This window comes from Paroedura picta, chromosome 1 (assembly GCF_049243985.1).
Source record: "Paroedura picta isolate Pp20150507F chromosome 1, Ppicta_v3.0, whole genome shotgun sequence".
Classification (NCBI taxonomy): Eukaryota; Metazoa; Chordata; class Lepidosauria; order Squamata; family Gekkonidae; genus Paroedura; species Paroedura picta.
The window spans coordinates 143,596,079-143,612,335 of NC_135369.1; the positions used below are offsets into that span (position 1 = coordinate 143,596,079).

Below are 16,257 nucleotides of genomic sequence, written 5' to 3' on the forward strand. Positions count from 1 at the left end.
TGTACGAGTCCTTTATTACTCGCGGGCGGGCGCCCATTTCCCGTAGAGTAGCGCGGCGGCTGACTTTCTGCGCGGCTCTTGCCAGCTGTTCGACCACATTAGACGGCCGCAGCTGGAACAGTCCCGAAAGGCGGGTTGGGGAACCGGGTGGGGCGCGAAGCTTCCCTTCCCTTTCCCATTGGCTGGTGTCTACGGGACGCTCCGGGCTCCTGGCACGCCATTGGCCGCACTTTCCCCCTTCCCCTTATGCTAATTGGAGGAGTCTGAGAATGGAGGGGATGGAATCCCGGGGGAGGCAGAAGCTGCGCTGTGGCGGAGGATTCATTCCTCGCCGGTCACCTGCAGGTGGGGTGGCTCGGCAGTGGGCTGAGGGCATGCGCGGGAGAGCCGGCCGAAGGCAGGCAGGCAGGCAGGCGAAAGGGGCTTCTTGACTTTCCTCCCTGCCGCGCCTGCTTCGCTGCGCTCTGGAGGCGGTTTTGCAACTGAAGCGGAGGGAGCTGCAGCTGTCAAGGGGGAGAAAAGCGAGAGAAACAAAGAACATGGCGAAGCTTTGCGAGCAGTAAGTGGAAAGAGGTGGAGTCTGAGGTGACGGGAGCGGAGTCCCTTCCCGCCCCTCGGGACAGGAGGGAAGAAAGGGAAGGACAGTGGAGCCGAGGACAATGCCAAGCCGGCCCTGCGCTCGGAAGGAAGGCGGCGGCGGCGGCAGCAGCAAGAACAACAACAAGAACGGGAAGGAGGAGCAGAGTTTCCTTCGGGTACTTTGTTCTCGGCCTGCGCTGCAGTTTAGACTCCGCCGAGGCTTCTGCACTGCGCGGTCCGAAGTGTGGCGCCGCCGCCTCATCCTCCGCCCTGACATGAGGGGGCGAGCGGGGGGGGGGGGGCGCCCTGTTGCAACCGAGGAAGCGGCTCTGGCAGGCGGCCCGGCCAAGCGGACTTGCAGGCTGCTTCAGAAGCTGTTCGCAGCGCAGCGGACGCCGCTCGCCGAGTTGCGCTCCTTGCCTGGGACCGGCTGGGCGCGCACTCCAGGAACTTTGCCGCAGGTGGAAGGCGGGCGAAGACGACGACGAGGAGGAGGAGGATGCCGCCCGGCTGCTCTCCTTGCTCTCGCGGGAGGCCGCCTTTGCCGTGCCCGGGAGGTCTAGCAGAGGGAGGAGTGTGCGGCGCTCTACTCGGCGCGGCCCTTGCGCGCCTGGGAATGGCCTGGGAAAGTGCGGGCGGTCGCCTGCCTGCCTGCCTGCCTGTAGGTGGAGCGGGGCTCTGCGTCGCCCACGCCTCGGAACTCTGGAGGAGGAGGAGAAGCAGCAACAAGACCCGGGGAGTCCCTCTCCCCCCCCCCAAGATTTCGCGGGAAATGGCGTGGAGCCCCTCGCCTTGCAGCGCCAGTGGTTGTCGCCCGCCTTCCTCGTTTTCTTTCTCCGGCCGCTCAACGCCGGGCCAAAAATAGCGTCTATTGGGGGGAGGGAGGCCCGTAAGGACTGGCCACGAATGAAAGAGCGCTCCGGATTCCTGAGGGATCGAGTAGCGGAACTGCCCGAATTGGGCCGCCTAACGGTTGTATGTGCTTGTGTTGTTTCAGATTGTCATTCCGTTCCTTTCCCTCAGATCTCCTCACAGTTGCTGGGACTGGTGGTGACAGCACGGGAGTGAGTTGTGCAGGTGCCGCAACAGGTAGTTTTAAAACTGAGAGGGGTTGATGGGTTTACTTCTGCCACTTTTCTGTGCTGTATGTCCAGACCAAGTTGTCCTGCAAAGTCTGGCGTCCAGTTTGATCTCTTGCTTGTTTACTTGTCGTCAAGTGTTGCTGAGTTCACTAGGGTTTCCAAGAAAGGAGTTCCTGAGACTACTCTTTCTGGTAGTGAGAAGCCAAGGCTAGCTTCGGCGGGGTGTGGCTAGATGCAACTAGAAAAACTAACTTGAATATGCAAATTTAGGCAAAGATGGAATGTTGTTTCTTGAAACTCTTATACTAAAAATGTTCAGGTGTGCTAAAGTATCTTTGCACTCTTTCAAGCTACTTAGTGGTTTTAGTTTTAATACTTGTTTTAGAATTTATAGATGATGGTCATATATATATATATTTGTAATGTGGAAAAAACTTAAAAAATCAAGGCTGTCTATGAATCTTTTTAACTTTAGTGAGAACTTCATGTATTGTTTGACCTTGGCTAACTGTCTTAATGGTTTTCTAGCCCTCAGAGGCCAATCGGATTCATTATTCACACTGAGAGCTTAAATTCTGACCTTGGCAAAGCACATAAATGGTCTGCTAAATCATTTATCTGTTTTGACATGGTACTGTTGCGGAACAGATAATTCATATTTATCTTTTACTGTCTCTTTTATCTTTTTTTCTGTTTTAAGTTTAACATCTAGAGGTTTTTGATGGTGGTACACAAATAACTTAATATTTCACTACTTATAACAGCACACAAATATATGACTTAATAATATTTAACTTATAATAACAATCAGAAGTTACTTGAAGGACATGTTGCATTAGTTATAAACAGTGACTCTGGAAGTGTGGATATTAAGCACTTGCCAAGAAGTATATCAGTTATAAACCAAGATATCCATATATTAAAGCATATTTTTAAAAGACAACCACAGACAAGCTGCACAGATTCAATAAAATGTGCAGTTAACAATTCTTCACTCTAAAGTATTAAAAGTAATTTGCCAAAAAGCCCAGTGAAAGGGATTTCATCTCCCCCGCACTCCCGAGATTACAGTGGAACAGAAGGAAGTGCCTTGGTGTATTTGATTAAACACAGCTAATAAAACAGCTCAACATCAACATCACAGACAGAAGTATAAATACTAATTACTCTGGCAGAAAACAGTAACTGTCAGTTCTGTATGTGCTCTGTACATGTGTGAGTTTAAAGTAATACAGTACAGAGTTTAAGGTACCATTATGCGCTGGACAAACTTTAGAAGACTGACTTCCTCCTCAAATGTGTTGACATTTAATTGACCTTTGAAGGCTCATTCTGTTAATCATACTCACAGAACTAATGCTATGGTCGACTGATCTGGTGTTCTTCCATTTAGTCGTGTTCAGCATATAAAGTCTATGCCAAAATTGCTACTTATTGTGCAAGAATTTCTTTTCTGAAAATGAGACTTTCTTTGCTTCAGGCAGGGCACTTGTAGAGTTCTGATTCAAAGTGCTTTCCTGTCATTAGTTGTTGTAGGGTGTGGCTTCTAGTTAGGAAAGCAATGGAAATTCTTCTCTACTCAAATGGTTTTTTTAATACTTCCTGAAGCAGTTTGCAGTGGATGGAAAAATAACCTTGAACATGTCCTTGTAATTGTTTTATATAATTGAAACGCATTCTCAAGTAAGATTTTCGTCCGCAGTATTTTGTTATGATTATCTTGTTTCAAAATAAGATACTAAACTTATAAGAAAAGAAATCTTCAGAATGCGTTTCAATTATGTAAAACAATACATCGGGGTTTTTTTTACATTTAATGCTCATTTTAATGTATTTAATAGCTAATTTGTACAAAAGTTGAATTTGTTCCTTTCTGGGTCAGAAAAAAATAGTACATTGGATTGAACACCCGTTTGCAGGATGAAGGGCCTACTTGTATGTAGGGCTGACATCCCAACATTCTTCTGGTAAGGATAGACGACTTATTCTGTGGAACAGCCTCTGAACCAATAACATTTGTGGTACTTGTGTTGTAAAGACAGGATTTTCATCTGAAGCTTAACTGTTTGCAGTGTCTCTCAGCATATCTGTTCATGTTTTTCTTTTTTTAGAACCAAGTGTGTTTCCTGTAGGCCTGTTCTGTATGCCTTCGTATTTTTAATGGAATCTTTAAAAACACTGACTATTCAATGGCTGTAACAATATTGCTTGTAGATCCAATTTCTTCTTAGTTAACTGGAGCTGCTGAAAACATAAATACACCAGCTTTATATTAATAGGTTAATTAAACATTTGCAAATGTTGTTGTAGAGCCTCTAAGGGTCAATTTTTTGAGCCTCTTGTGGCGCAGAGTGGTAAGGCAGCAGACGTGCAGTCTGAAGTTCTGCCCATGAGGCAGGGAGCTCAATCCCAGCAGCGGGCTCAAGGTTAACTCAGCCTTCCATCCCTGCGAGGTCAGTAAAATGAGTACCCAGCTTGCTGGGGGGTAAACGGTAATGCCTGGGGAAGGCACTGGCAAACCACCCCGTATTGAGTCTGCCATGAAAATGCTAGAGGGCGTCACCCCAAGGGTCAGACGTGACCCGGTGCTTGCACAGGGGGAATATCTTTACCTTTAAATGTCATTGGATTTCTAAATTTTGCTCAAACAGTCCAAACCTAGAAGCAGAGCACTGGAGAAGTGGCATAAAATAAATCTCCTAAATGAGGCAAAGACAGACATATTTTCCCAAAGTTATATCTCAGTTTGACATGATCATGAGTATAACCAGACTCCAGAATGAACTGCGTAAATGTCTGTAGAGTTACAGGCTTATAGTATAAAAGTGATAACCTTTTGAAAATTCTTAGTCTTATCAGTTAAATGTTTAATGTTCTAGCATTTAAATGTTAGAATGGAAGACACCAGGGGTCCTTTCTTAACTTGGGAAGATTAAGGCTCTGGACCTCTTCAAGCATCAGCATCTCCCTCTTCAGTGTCTTACAGCTATTCCTTAGGCCTGTTGGTCTGATAATGCCAGTGTTGAACTTGTTCCCAGTTTTGCATGAAAGAACTCTGAGATTCAATTTCTGGCACCTCCAGATAAAGTATCTTTGATAGCAATAGTTGAGAAAGACCTTCTCTACCTGTGATCCTGGAGAGTTGCTACAAATCAAAGTAAACAATACTGAGCTAGATGGTCTGACTTGCATGTAAAGGGGGGTTGGGGTTGGGATGTGATACTGAATTTGCCAGTAGCCCCCAGCCTTAAAGGATTTTGTAAAAGATTACATTTGTTGTGTTCTTGCACAGCCACAAGAAGCAACTGGTTCAATAAGATATTCCTGTTGTAATAGTCTGTCTTTCAAAATAGTATATCTTGTCAATCCTATTTGCTGATTAGGAACGCGGAAAAGTAAAATTCTCCCTTACATGCAGGCACCTACCATGAAAGTGTCTTTCCATTGGACAAAGTGGCAGTTGCAAGACCAATGCACAGCAAGCTATTCCTGTTTGGAAAGTTTGCTATTAGATATCCCCTGGACAGCTTCCAGTGGAAGCATGAATTCATCCTTATTGCCCTTCACCTTTAGTAAGCCCAGGCTATGATTACTAACAAACATGGGTTTGTGTTGTGGTAATATTTCAAGATAGCTTTTAGAAACCTCTTGTGATGTGATCTCTGTCAGCTGGGGTGGGCCTTCTACTGGAGATGATGACGACTGGTGTGGGAAGCACAGCATCCATTTTGACCCTTTCCAGTGTGCTATTTCCACTCCTGCCTTTGCTGATTTGTGCATTGTAAAAGACTGTGCCTAACTTGTTATGTTGACACAAGAGGGGGGGGGGAATAATAAGGAGCACATTCCTGGAGGATCTCAGGTTGGCAACTGAATGAAAATTGATGCTGGACTAGGTGGGCCCTCCTCTTCTGGCAGGCCTGTTCTTATGTTTATTTTAAGAAATGCAGGTCCTTTGGGATAGAGGGAGGTAAATGGGTGTTGTTACTTTTATTTGGTTTTTGCTTGAAATGTTTAAGTATTATTATAAACTCCCTTCAACCAAAAGGAAAGGCAGTGTATAAATATTTTAATAAAGCCCCCCTTTTCCTTTTTGTTCTGGGAACTAGGAATGAACAATAGAAATATATCTACTTGATTTATTTTTGTAATACAGGTGATATTAAGAAATGTGTCTTTTTTTTCCCCCTTACAGCCATAGAACTTGTGCTTTCCCTATTAGTAGATTTGGAACTGACAAAATATAAATTAGCTTTGCTATAAGATGTGGGTAGAGCGCACTTGCTCCGGTCTGCTTTTTTAAATCCATATCTTTGGCTGTTTGGCCTGAAAGCAAAATGAAACGTTTCATGCTTTCTTTGTGGGTTTCCTGGAGGTCTTGAATTGGCTGCTGTTGGAAAATTAATGCTAGGCTAGATGGGTCTTCTTTCTCATGTGGCATAGCATAGTTCTTACATTCATCCAAAAAAAAGTATTTTCATCAGAAAAAAAAGGAGTTCAGTTGTCACCTGCATACTTTACCCTTTGAAATCAAAGAGTTCAGAGATCATTTTTCTGTTATTGAGGGAGATATGCTGTAATATGGTCTGAGAACCTGGGTCTAGTGTGTTACATCTTAGTGCAACTATGCAGTAAATTCTGCAGACCTGTTATTGCTCATTACTGTGTGTATGGCATTTATTTCTTTAGCACACCTGTGTAATGCAGGCAGCAGTTCTGTGCACACTTGCCTGGGATAAAATCTTACCTGGATTTATTTCCAAGTATACCTGCTTAGGACTGCTTTTAGGCAAAGTAAAATGTTGGATGCAATTGTGTTTTCTATCTTGTACAGGTTTTTGTTTGTTTTGCATGTGAACAGTTCAAGCTTGGCTTAAAAATATCCATTTAAAATAGTTAATATGGAATTGCAGTGATCTAAAATGTGACTAGAGATGTAAAGGTGTAATATTAACAGAACTTGATGTACATGACCTTGAGAATATAATAATGTCAACATCCCAGTTGCTAGGCCACATTTTTAGTTAACCATGGAAGTGCCTAGGTATGTTTAGTGTTGGGACAAGCTCTCAGTGAAGTACACTATAAATGAAGCAGCCAATATTAATATACTACAGTTTTCTTCTTAAATTAGCAGAGCTTGGCTATTTCATAATTTCTAAAGAAGTAGAATATAGGAGAAAACCTATTTTCAAATTCAGGAACTTTATTTAAATCAAGTTACTTAGTTTAGTTAAATCAAGTACTAAGCCTGCTACTTAGGAGGTTAAAAGAATGTTTTGCTTGCTGCTAAGGAAATAGAGAAACTTTATAAAGGATTTGGGCTGTACTCCACGATAGCTTCAATATTAATGACCTCCACATGGAAATGGTTCAAAATATGAATGACTGGCAGTAGGGAAACTTACACTGTGATCTGTTATGATCTATATCTTATTTGAATTCAGTTTTTGTGGTGCTTGGGTGGATTAGAGATGAGATGAATGAGAACTGTTGTAATAATTACTAGTTGGGATCTAGTTATATTGTGTTAAATGCAAGTCTTATATTATGGAAAAGAGACACTTAAGGCATTACAGTGCAGAGGTTTCTTTATCATATTCTGGAATTTCTTGGTGATCCAGAAGAAACTATCTTTCTGAATTAAGGTTACGCAGAGCGGGTTTCCGGTGCTCAGTGTTACAACCTCAATAGAATAGTTAGGTGCCTATATCATGCTAGCTCCCTTTGTTTGCAATTATGGGATGAGATTTCCAAGCATGCACTCCTGTATTTTGGTAGAAAATCTCCCTATTTTGTTAACAGTAAACATATTGGTACAACAATCACAGTTAAAGTAAACATGGTTTGCAAAGGTATTTACTTTTTTTGCAGATTTTCACTTAAGATATCCATGGTTTGTGACAATAAGCACGTCACTTGAAACTGTGGTTAACACAGATGAGCAGAAAGAGCATTGTATCTTCCCCTAGTATATGTGGAAGATTTTCATTTCTGTAACTATTACGATTCATTAAAGAACTCTCAAATTTCTAAGTGTAATCTGCACATGGTGTATTAATAATGTTTGTTTTGCCTCTTGGAATAGGTGATGGCCTAAAGTCCACATTGGGTTAGAAAATTTATTTTTATGACTTTTTAATCTCATCTTTCTCCTGTGGTTCAATACAGCTTGCAAATCTAAGTTTAAAGTAAAACATAATAAAACCCTAAATAATGCCCTCCCCCCCCCAATGTAGTATCTCTGTATTAACTTCCACTGGCAACAGAAGTTGGGCAGCCGTACTAGGTGGTCAAGGCAATTCTTTCCTCTTCACTTCCCACCGCATATATACACAAGCATGTATTCAGATGCATAGCACAGATTGACATGTGTCCATAACTGAGAATAGATTCTGTACACATGCCATGTGTCTTGTATACCATGCGTGTGTGTATACCAAAGCATAAAGAAGCATTTGATGATGCGGGGTGGTGATCCAGTTGCTGAGACTGACACAGGAAGCATTGACCATCTCTTCAATTGGCTCTGCTTGACATCTGTGACTGCGCGTGACAAAATCCAATGTGCAACACAGTACTAAAGTATTGTCATGTTCACTGTGTGATCCCTAATTAGGTGAGGCTATTAGGAATGATAAAGAAGCCCCAGTCAGGGAAAAAACCCTCTGGTTTTTGCCAGCAAAATGATCAAATGCTTGTCGGAGCCTTCTTTCGTATACCATTGAGATTCCATAAAAGATGTGGGAAGCCTGTGAATGGAATAAGATGTTGTTGTTGTTAGGTGCGAAGTCATATCCAACACATAGCGACCCCATGGACAATGTTCCTCCAGGCCTTCCTGTCCTCTACCATTCCCCGGAGTCCATTTAAGTTCGCACCGACTGCTTCAGTGACTCCATCCAGCCACCTCATTCTCTGTCGTCCCCTTCTTCTTCTGCCCTCAATCTCTCCCAGCATTAGGCTCTTCTCCAGGGAGTCCTTCCTTCTCATGAGGTGGCCAAAGTATTTTGAGTTTCATCTTCAGGATCTGGCCTTCTAAGGCGGAGTTGGGGCTGATCTCCTCTAGGACTTACCAGTTTGTTCCCCTTGCAGTCCAAGGGACTCACAAGAGTCTTCTCCAGCACCAGAGTTCAAAAGCCTCAGTTCTTTGACGCTTGGCCTTCCTTATGGTCCAACTTTCACAGTCATACATTGCAACTGGGAAGACTATAGCCTTGACTAGACGCACTTTAGTTGGCAGGGTGATGTCTCTGCTTTTTTGGATGCTGTCCAGATTTGCCATAGCTTTCCTCCCCAGGAGCAAGCGTCTTTTAATTTCTTTGCTGCAGTCCCCATCCGCAGTGATCTTGGAGCCCAGGAAAATGAAATCTGTCACTACCTCAATTTCTTCCCCATCTATTTGCCAGGAATTGAGAGGGCCGGATGCCATAATCTTCGTTTTCTTGATATTGAGTGTCAAGCCAACTTTTGCACTCTCCTCCTCCACCCCCATCTAGAGGCTCTTTAGTACCTCTTCGCTTTCTGCCATTAGAGTGGTATCATCTGCATATCTGAGGTTGTTGATATTTCTCTCTGCAATCTTGATCCCAATTTGTGTCTTATCTAACCCCCCCCCCCCGTTCTCATGATGTGTTCTGCATACAAGTTAAATAGGCAAGGCAACAGTATACAGCCTTGCCGAACTCCTTTCTCACTTTTGAACCAATCAGTGATTCCATGCCCGGTTCTCACTGTTGTTTCTTCACTTGCCACAGTTTGTTGTGCTCCACACAATCAAAGGCTTTAACATAGTCAATGAAGCAGAAGTAAATGTTCTTCTGGAACTCCCTAGCTTTCTCCATGATCCAGCGTATGTTGGCAGTTTGATCTCTAGTTCCTCTGCCTCTTCGAAATCCCGCCTGTACTTCTGGAAGTTCTTGGTCCACATATTGCTGAAGCCCAGCTTGTAGGATTTTGAGCATAACTTTGCTAGCATGAGAAATGAGTGCAATGGTGTGGTAGTTTGAACATTCTTTGGCATTTTGCCCTTTGGGACTGGAATGTAAACTGACCTTTTCCAATCCTGTGGCCACTGTTGAGTTTTCCAAATTTGCTGGCATATTGAGTGTAGCACTTTTACTACACATCACACAGACATTATTTATAAATTATTTTGTACAATAGTATGTAGAGTTCGTGGAGCTGGTAGGGTCTGCTATGGAAAATAAAATATGAGGATTTTGTTTCAGGCTCAAAGCTATTTCTGCACTAGTTTTAAAAAATCAATATACATTTTACTACCAAGTTTTAAAGTAACTTTTAATAATAGAAAATATATTTTAATAATAGATGTATATTTGTATTTTAACATTATGTTTTATCTGGGATGCATTGTATTATTATTATTATTTCGATTTATTTCCTGCCACTCACAAATGGCTCATTGCGGGTTACAGTGTCTTAAAACCCCATTAAAACTCCCATTAAAAGACTTAAAAACCATCACAACATGGCGGTGCAATAATAAGATCCCCTTCCTAAAAAAGGGGGGGGCGGAGGAGAAGGATAATTTCCCTTGTTATATACCTGGTGTAAACCATAATAAATCTTGTTACATTACATTTACTTGTATACTGCATAGAAAAGAGGGAAACATGCATAAGTACGGTGTAATTCATATTAAAGTCAAATGAAACAGCTGTAAAAACAGTGATTACAGTAACCTTCCAATAACTGGTGATAGCAACATATATTAACTGTGATCCCATGGTTGGTCAGAGTTCTGTTCATGGGGAGGGGTTCTGGGGGCCCCAGTAGATGTTACTGGTTTGGCCAACCTCAACCGAATACTTGATGGAACAGCTCCTTTTTGCAGGCCCTGCAGAACTTCGCTAGCTCTTCTGGGAGCTCATTCTACCAGGTGGGGATGAGGACAGAGAAAGCCCTGGCCCTGGTTGAGGTCAGGCATGCTTCCTTGGGGCAAGGGATCACCAGCCAGTTGGATGTGGTCAAGTGTAGAGCTCTGGGGGGGGGGGGTATAGACAGGTGGTCCCTGAGGTACCCTGGACCCAGGTTGCATATAGCCTTAAAGGTGATTACCAAGACCATAAGTCTGATCTGAGTTTTGAAGAAGAAGGGTTGGTTCTTATATGCTGCTTTTCTCTACCGGAAGGAGTCTCAAAGCAGTTTACATTCACCTTCCCTTTCCTCTCCCCACAACAAACACCCTGTGAGGTAGGTGAGGCTGAGAGAGCCCTGATATTCCTGCTTGGTCAGAACAGCTCTATCAGTGCTGTGGTGATCCCAAGATCACCCAGCTGGTTGCCTGTGGGGGAGTGCAGAATGGCTCGCCAGATTAGAAGTCTACACTCCTAACCACTACACCAAGCAATGTAGCAATAAATAGAAGGCTACTGTAGCTGTCAGAGGCAATGAAAAGCTTTACCTGTGACTTCTACATGACAGTCTTTTGCATACTTTGCTTCTTCTGTCCATCTAAATAGCTGCTTTAACGTAAATGAAAGGCATATGCTAGCCAAGTAGCATTTTGACTTTGTTCTTTAGTATTCCTATGCCACATTGCAAATGATTTTTCAAATTGCAACTGTGTAAATTTTCAAATGCAACTTGCCATGAGGTATTATTGTTCAAGAAAATGTCTCTTATACTTGCTAGATTTGCATTTCTTTAGTCATAGTACATCAGAAAAAACAGAATGCTGACCAGTCATTGCCTTTCCTATGGTGTTACTAAGGGGGAAAGGATCTGTTAACTATACAGCAGATTTTATTTAAAAGTATATGGCCATGTTGGTTTATAGCAATACCTTTCATTACCTTCAGCACTCGATCCATATCAGTCTGGCTTCTGACCTGGCCACGGGGTGGAGACGGTGTTGGTCGCCCTGTTGGATGACCTCCGTCGCCAGCTGGACAGGGGCGGGTCGGCAGTGCTGGTTCTTCTGGACCTGTCGGCCGCTTTTGACACCGTGGACCACGAACTGTTGGTCCACCGCCTCGCCGAAACGGGGATACGGGGCACAGCTTTACACTGGATACGCTCCTTTCTCCAGGACCGGACCCAGAGGGTAGCAGTGGGGGATGAGCTCTCACGCTCCTACAGACTTCCTTATGAAGTCCCACAGGGTGCGGTCCTCTCCCCCACACTGTTTAACGTCTTCATGCGCCCTCTGGCCCAGCTGGTGCGGAGTTTTGGGCTGGGTTGCCACCAGTACGCTGATGACACTCAGCTCTATCTCCTCATGGACGGCCGCCCGGACTCTCCCCCGGAACCATTTGCCAGATGTTTGGAAGCGGTGACAGAATGGTTCGAGCAGAGTCGCCTGAAACTCAACCCCTCCAAGACGGAGGTCCTGTGGCTGGGACGTAGGGGGCGGGATCAAGAAGCGTGCTTACCCACCCTGTGAGGGACGCACCTTACCATCGCGTCCCAGGCCAGGAACCTGGGTGTGATCATTGACGCCTCCCTGACTTTGGAGGCGCAGGTCAAAAAAGTAGCGGGCCAGGCATTTTTCCATCTCCGCCAGGCCCGACTACTAGCGCCCTACCTGTCCCCCGAACACTTAACCACAGTGATCCATGCAACGGTCACCTCCAGAATAGATTTCTGTAACTCGCTCTACGCCGGCCTTCCCTTGTCCTTGATCCGGAAACGTCAGCTAGTGCAAAACGCAGCTGCTAGGGTCCTCACTGGTACACTTTGGAGGGCCCACATTCAGCCAGTGCTGAGGCAGCTACACTGGTTGCCAATTGCTGCCCGGATCCGGTTCAAGGTTTTGGTTCTAACCTTCAAGGCTTTATGCGAGTTGGGACCCACGTACCTGAGGGACCGCCTATCGCCCTATGCCCCCCACAGAGCCTTACGTTCTGCGGGTGAAAATCTGTTGGTCGTTCCCGGCCCTAGGGAAGCACGCCTGGCCTCGACCAGGGCCAGGGCCTTTTCGGTCCTGGCCCCTGCCTGGTGGAATGAGCTCCCGGGAGAGCTGCGGGCCCTGCGAGATCTTCCATCGTTCTGCAGAGCCTGCAAGACGGAGCTCTTCCGCCAGGTTTATGGTTGAGGCCAAGCCCCCCCCCCCCGGGATCTGGGATTGGGACTGGTACCATCAGAATCCCCTCTCCACTTGCCAGTAGTAGGAGGGGGAAGTTGATTAGCCGATCTTGCCATGCTAGTTAGCTAACTAATAATGTTGAAACTGTAGTTGTTGTTTTAATGGATTTTAATGGGGTTTAAAATGTTGTAACCCGCCACGAGCCGCAAGGGAGTGGCGGGCAATAAATCGAATAATAATAATAATAATAATAATAATAATAATAATAATAACCAACCAAAATAATGCAATGCAGAGTACAAGGTTCTGAGAACTGTTTTCAAGTTGGATGTTAAAGGGGAGGTGGAGTCAAATTCTGCCAAAGTCTTGCTTTCTGTGTAGACTGCTAGGTTTGGTGGGACCAGGATGAGGATAGTGTCAGATTTCAATCCTGACATGATGGAGTAAGGAGTAAAAAATGAAAACTATCAAACTAAAAAAAACCCAGTAACCTCAAAAATCTCTGGTGTGTTCCACTCAGTTATGTGCCTTGATTTTAGTACACTTGGAGAGTGGGATTTCTTTTTCCTGTTTTCCCCACAGCATCATGGTACATTCTTCCATTACAAGAGGTTTCCCTGGCTTTTCTCCAATATTGCTTAAACCTGCTTTGCTCCACAAGTTTTGGGGAAATTGCAGTAAAGCCAAGGTGGCTATGGAGGGCAGGGGCTTCTTTACAAATCAGCATTAGAATGTTATGTTGATATGATGGCTCGACAGTAAGTGTGGCCCATTCTCTGAATTCTCAGCTGTGAATGAAGTAAAAGTTTTAAATCTAACCCCATTCCCTTGCATTGATATAAGGAAAAGAGGCATGTATTTGCAAGGGGAAGGGCTAAGAGTTTTCTTCACTGAAAGCTAGAAATTGAGAGAACTTGCTATACCTGTTGCCGCAATAGCTATGTTGATATAAAAGGTAAACGTATCCCCTGTGCAAGCACTGAGTCATGTCTGACCCTTGGGGTGACGCCCTCTAGCATTTTCATGGCAGACTCAATACCGGGTGCTTTGCCAGTGCCTTCCCCAGTCATTACCGTTTACCCCCCAGCAAGCTGGGTCCTCATTTTACCGACCTCGGAAGGATGGAAGGCTGAGTCAGCCTTGAGCCGGCTGCTGGGATTGAACTCCCAGCCTCATGGGCAGAGCTTTCAGACTGCATGTCTGCTGCCTTACCGCTCTGCGCCACAAGAGGCTCTTGATATAGCAATATTCAATGTTTTAAAAATGGAAAACCCTGTTGAGCCGAGGTAAGGGGTGTGACCTCTTCCAGGAGACTGGAGCAGGGAAACCAGCCATGTGGAAGCCCGTTGCTGCTGTGCATCAGTTCTGTGGAAACCACAAAGTCCCTTCCCTCGAGTTCAAATGAAATGAATGGAAATGGGGAAAATAATAGTTCTTATGCATCTGTTTATTTTATATACTGCCCCTCATCTCGGGGTGGTGTGAAGAAGAATATGACAAATACTTGTAGTTGACATATAATAATGATGATTTGTACAAAAGCATCTTTATTACATGGCTTTACCCTCATGTGTTCCCCCCCCCCCCTTGATAATGTAGTCTCCTCTACTTTGTTTTCTGGAGAAAATGTTAATAGGTTTTAGTTTGTTTCTTTAACTGTGATTCTGAGTACTGTCCCCATTGGAATATACTGGCTGCAATCCCATAAATTAGCATTAATGCACTAATGGCTTTGAGCCACAGCAGAAGCAATGTGCGAGTAAGCAAGAAAATGGTAACAAGGTGAGATCTCGCTATCCTTTCACTTCATTTCTAGACGGGTTAGTGAAGAGATAGAGTCCTAATCTACTCTAGCTAACTAGGATGGTTAGAGATGCGGGATTGTATCCTGCTCTCATGTAGCTAAGCTGGAAAATTCTGACTGTGAGTGAGAGGAGCAATTAAAGAAAGAAGTTAAGGTCTCGAAGATTATCAGTCTACACCTCAAAGAGATAGGCATAAAGTAAAACATGAAAGGTCTTCTTAGTCCTGGGTGTAAACTGCACAGAGCTTTTATTCCAATCCCAGGTTGATTCAGTCCCTGCCCTCTACACAGAATGCAATTTCTGTTTGGATTTTGGGCGATTTTAATTTTCCTTCTGCAGCAAGAAGGATTGATCAGGAGTGACCCTACCTTTATTGTGTGATATCTCAGACTGCTTTTAATCCTGAATATCCACCTTAGAAAGAAAGCTCCGTGGTAGAGAACCTCTGATAGGCTACACCTGGTCATGTGACACACTTGCCTTAAAGGAGAAGCCCCTAATTTCTCTCAACTTCTGTCGGTCCTGGATTTTTCCTCCCTCCTCTGCCTTTTTCAATCCTCTCCCTCTCCCCTCCAAGAAAAGAAAGAGGCTCCCTGCCTGGCACCTCTCCCCCCCCCTTCAAGAAAAGAAAGAAAGAGGCTTGGCTCCCCCCACCTTCTAAGCCTCCCTAACCACGTGCAGAAGACTTTCCTGTTTCAATGGGGAAGGGGGGAGAGAGGAAGACCCGAGTTCAAAGCGATCTGAATTCAACAAGATTGACAATGTAATAAAGAAAGTGCCAACTCTGCCCTGGTCTGTCTATTTATCTGGTAGTCACCCTCTGGAGTTTGAAACTAAGACATGGCAATCTTCTTCACATAGTCCCAACACTCTTGCTTGAAATATTTTGATGACTTCCATGCTGAAACAATACTCTGGACCTCGCACAGTACATATAACAAAACAAGATAGTACTCTGCACTGTTTAACTGCTGTCCTGCCTCACAGCCCCCCTGATTGTACTGTGAAAACTGAAGCACTTTTAGACATGACCTTGCTTTGACTTTGTTACTGATATGATCTGTTTGATGTCTGAGAGGGAGCCATGCATATGGAAAGTGAAATGGCGTGTTGTTGACACAATGTCCTTCAGCAATTTAATTTAAACAGCTAAGAACATGTATTCTTTCAATAAATGGGAGAGAATATACCTGCAGATGAGATGTAGTCTCTTCACTTTGTGAGAAAGCATAATTAAATTCAAATAAGCTGCCTCTGTGACGGCCCTAGGAAGAATCCTAAAGCATGTTGATTGTGTGTCCTTGCTGCCTCTTGATTTGTCGCATATAAAACTGCTTCATTTGTACCCTTAGTCTTGGAGTGTACATAATGTAGGAAGTAATATGCAAAAATGTTATCTATATGGATCCTGAAGGGTTTTTGTTTTTGTAAGACGTAGAGTTGGGCACCATGGTGAGAATCTCAAAACTAAGTTTGCAATCTATTCTAATCTGGGAGAGAAAGTTGATCCTTGGCTGGAGTGGTATAGGGATGCCAAGTTTTAAGAATTCCTGGAATGCACACCACTGAATGTTTGCTTTGTTCCCTTAGTGACTTGACCCATTGAGAAAATGTGGTTCCCTTGGATGCTTTAATAGTGAATAAAAGGAACCCACCCCTGTTACAGCTTAGCTTGTTTTCACCTGTTGCCTGAATGATGAATTTTTAACCTTGGTGTAGAAAATCTAACCTTGTGTTTTCA

At 44.1% G+C, this 16,257-nt stretch overlaps 1 long non-coding RNA gene across 1 annotated transcript in view; it reads left to right on the plus strand.

Annotated features, from left to right (window-relative positions):
• Positions 1-280: 280 nt before the first annotated feature.
• LOC143822366 (uncharacterized) overlaps positions 281-16,257 on the plus strand; it is a 38,333-nt gene continuing 22,356 nt past the window's right edge. The window contains exons 1-2 of the long non-coding RNA XR_013226135.1: positions 281-559; positions 1,577-1,668. This is a non-coding gene — a long non-coding RNA (uncharacterized LOC143822366). The remainder of the gene's footprint in view (positions 560-1,576; positions 1,669-16,257) is intronic.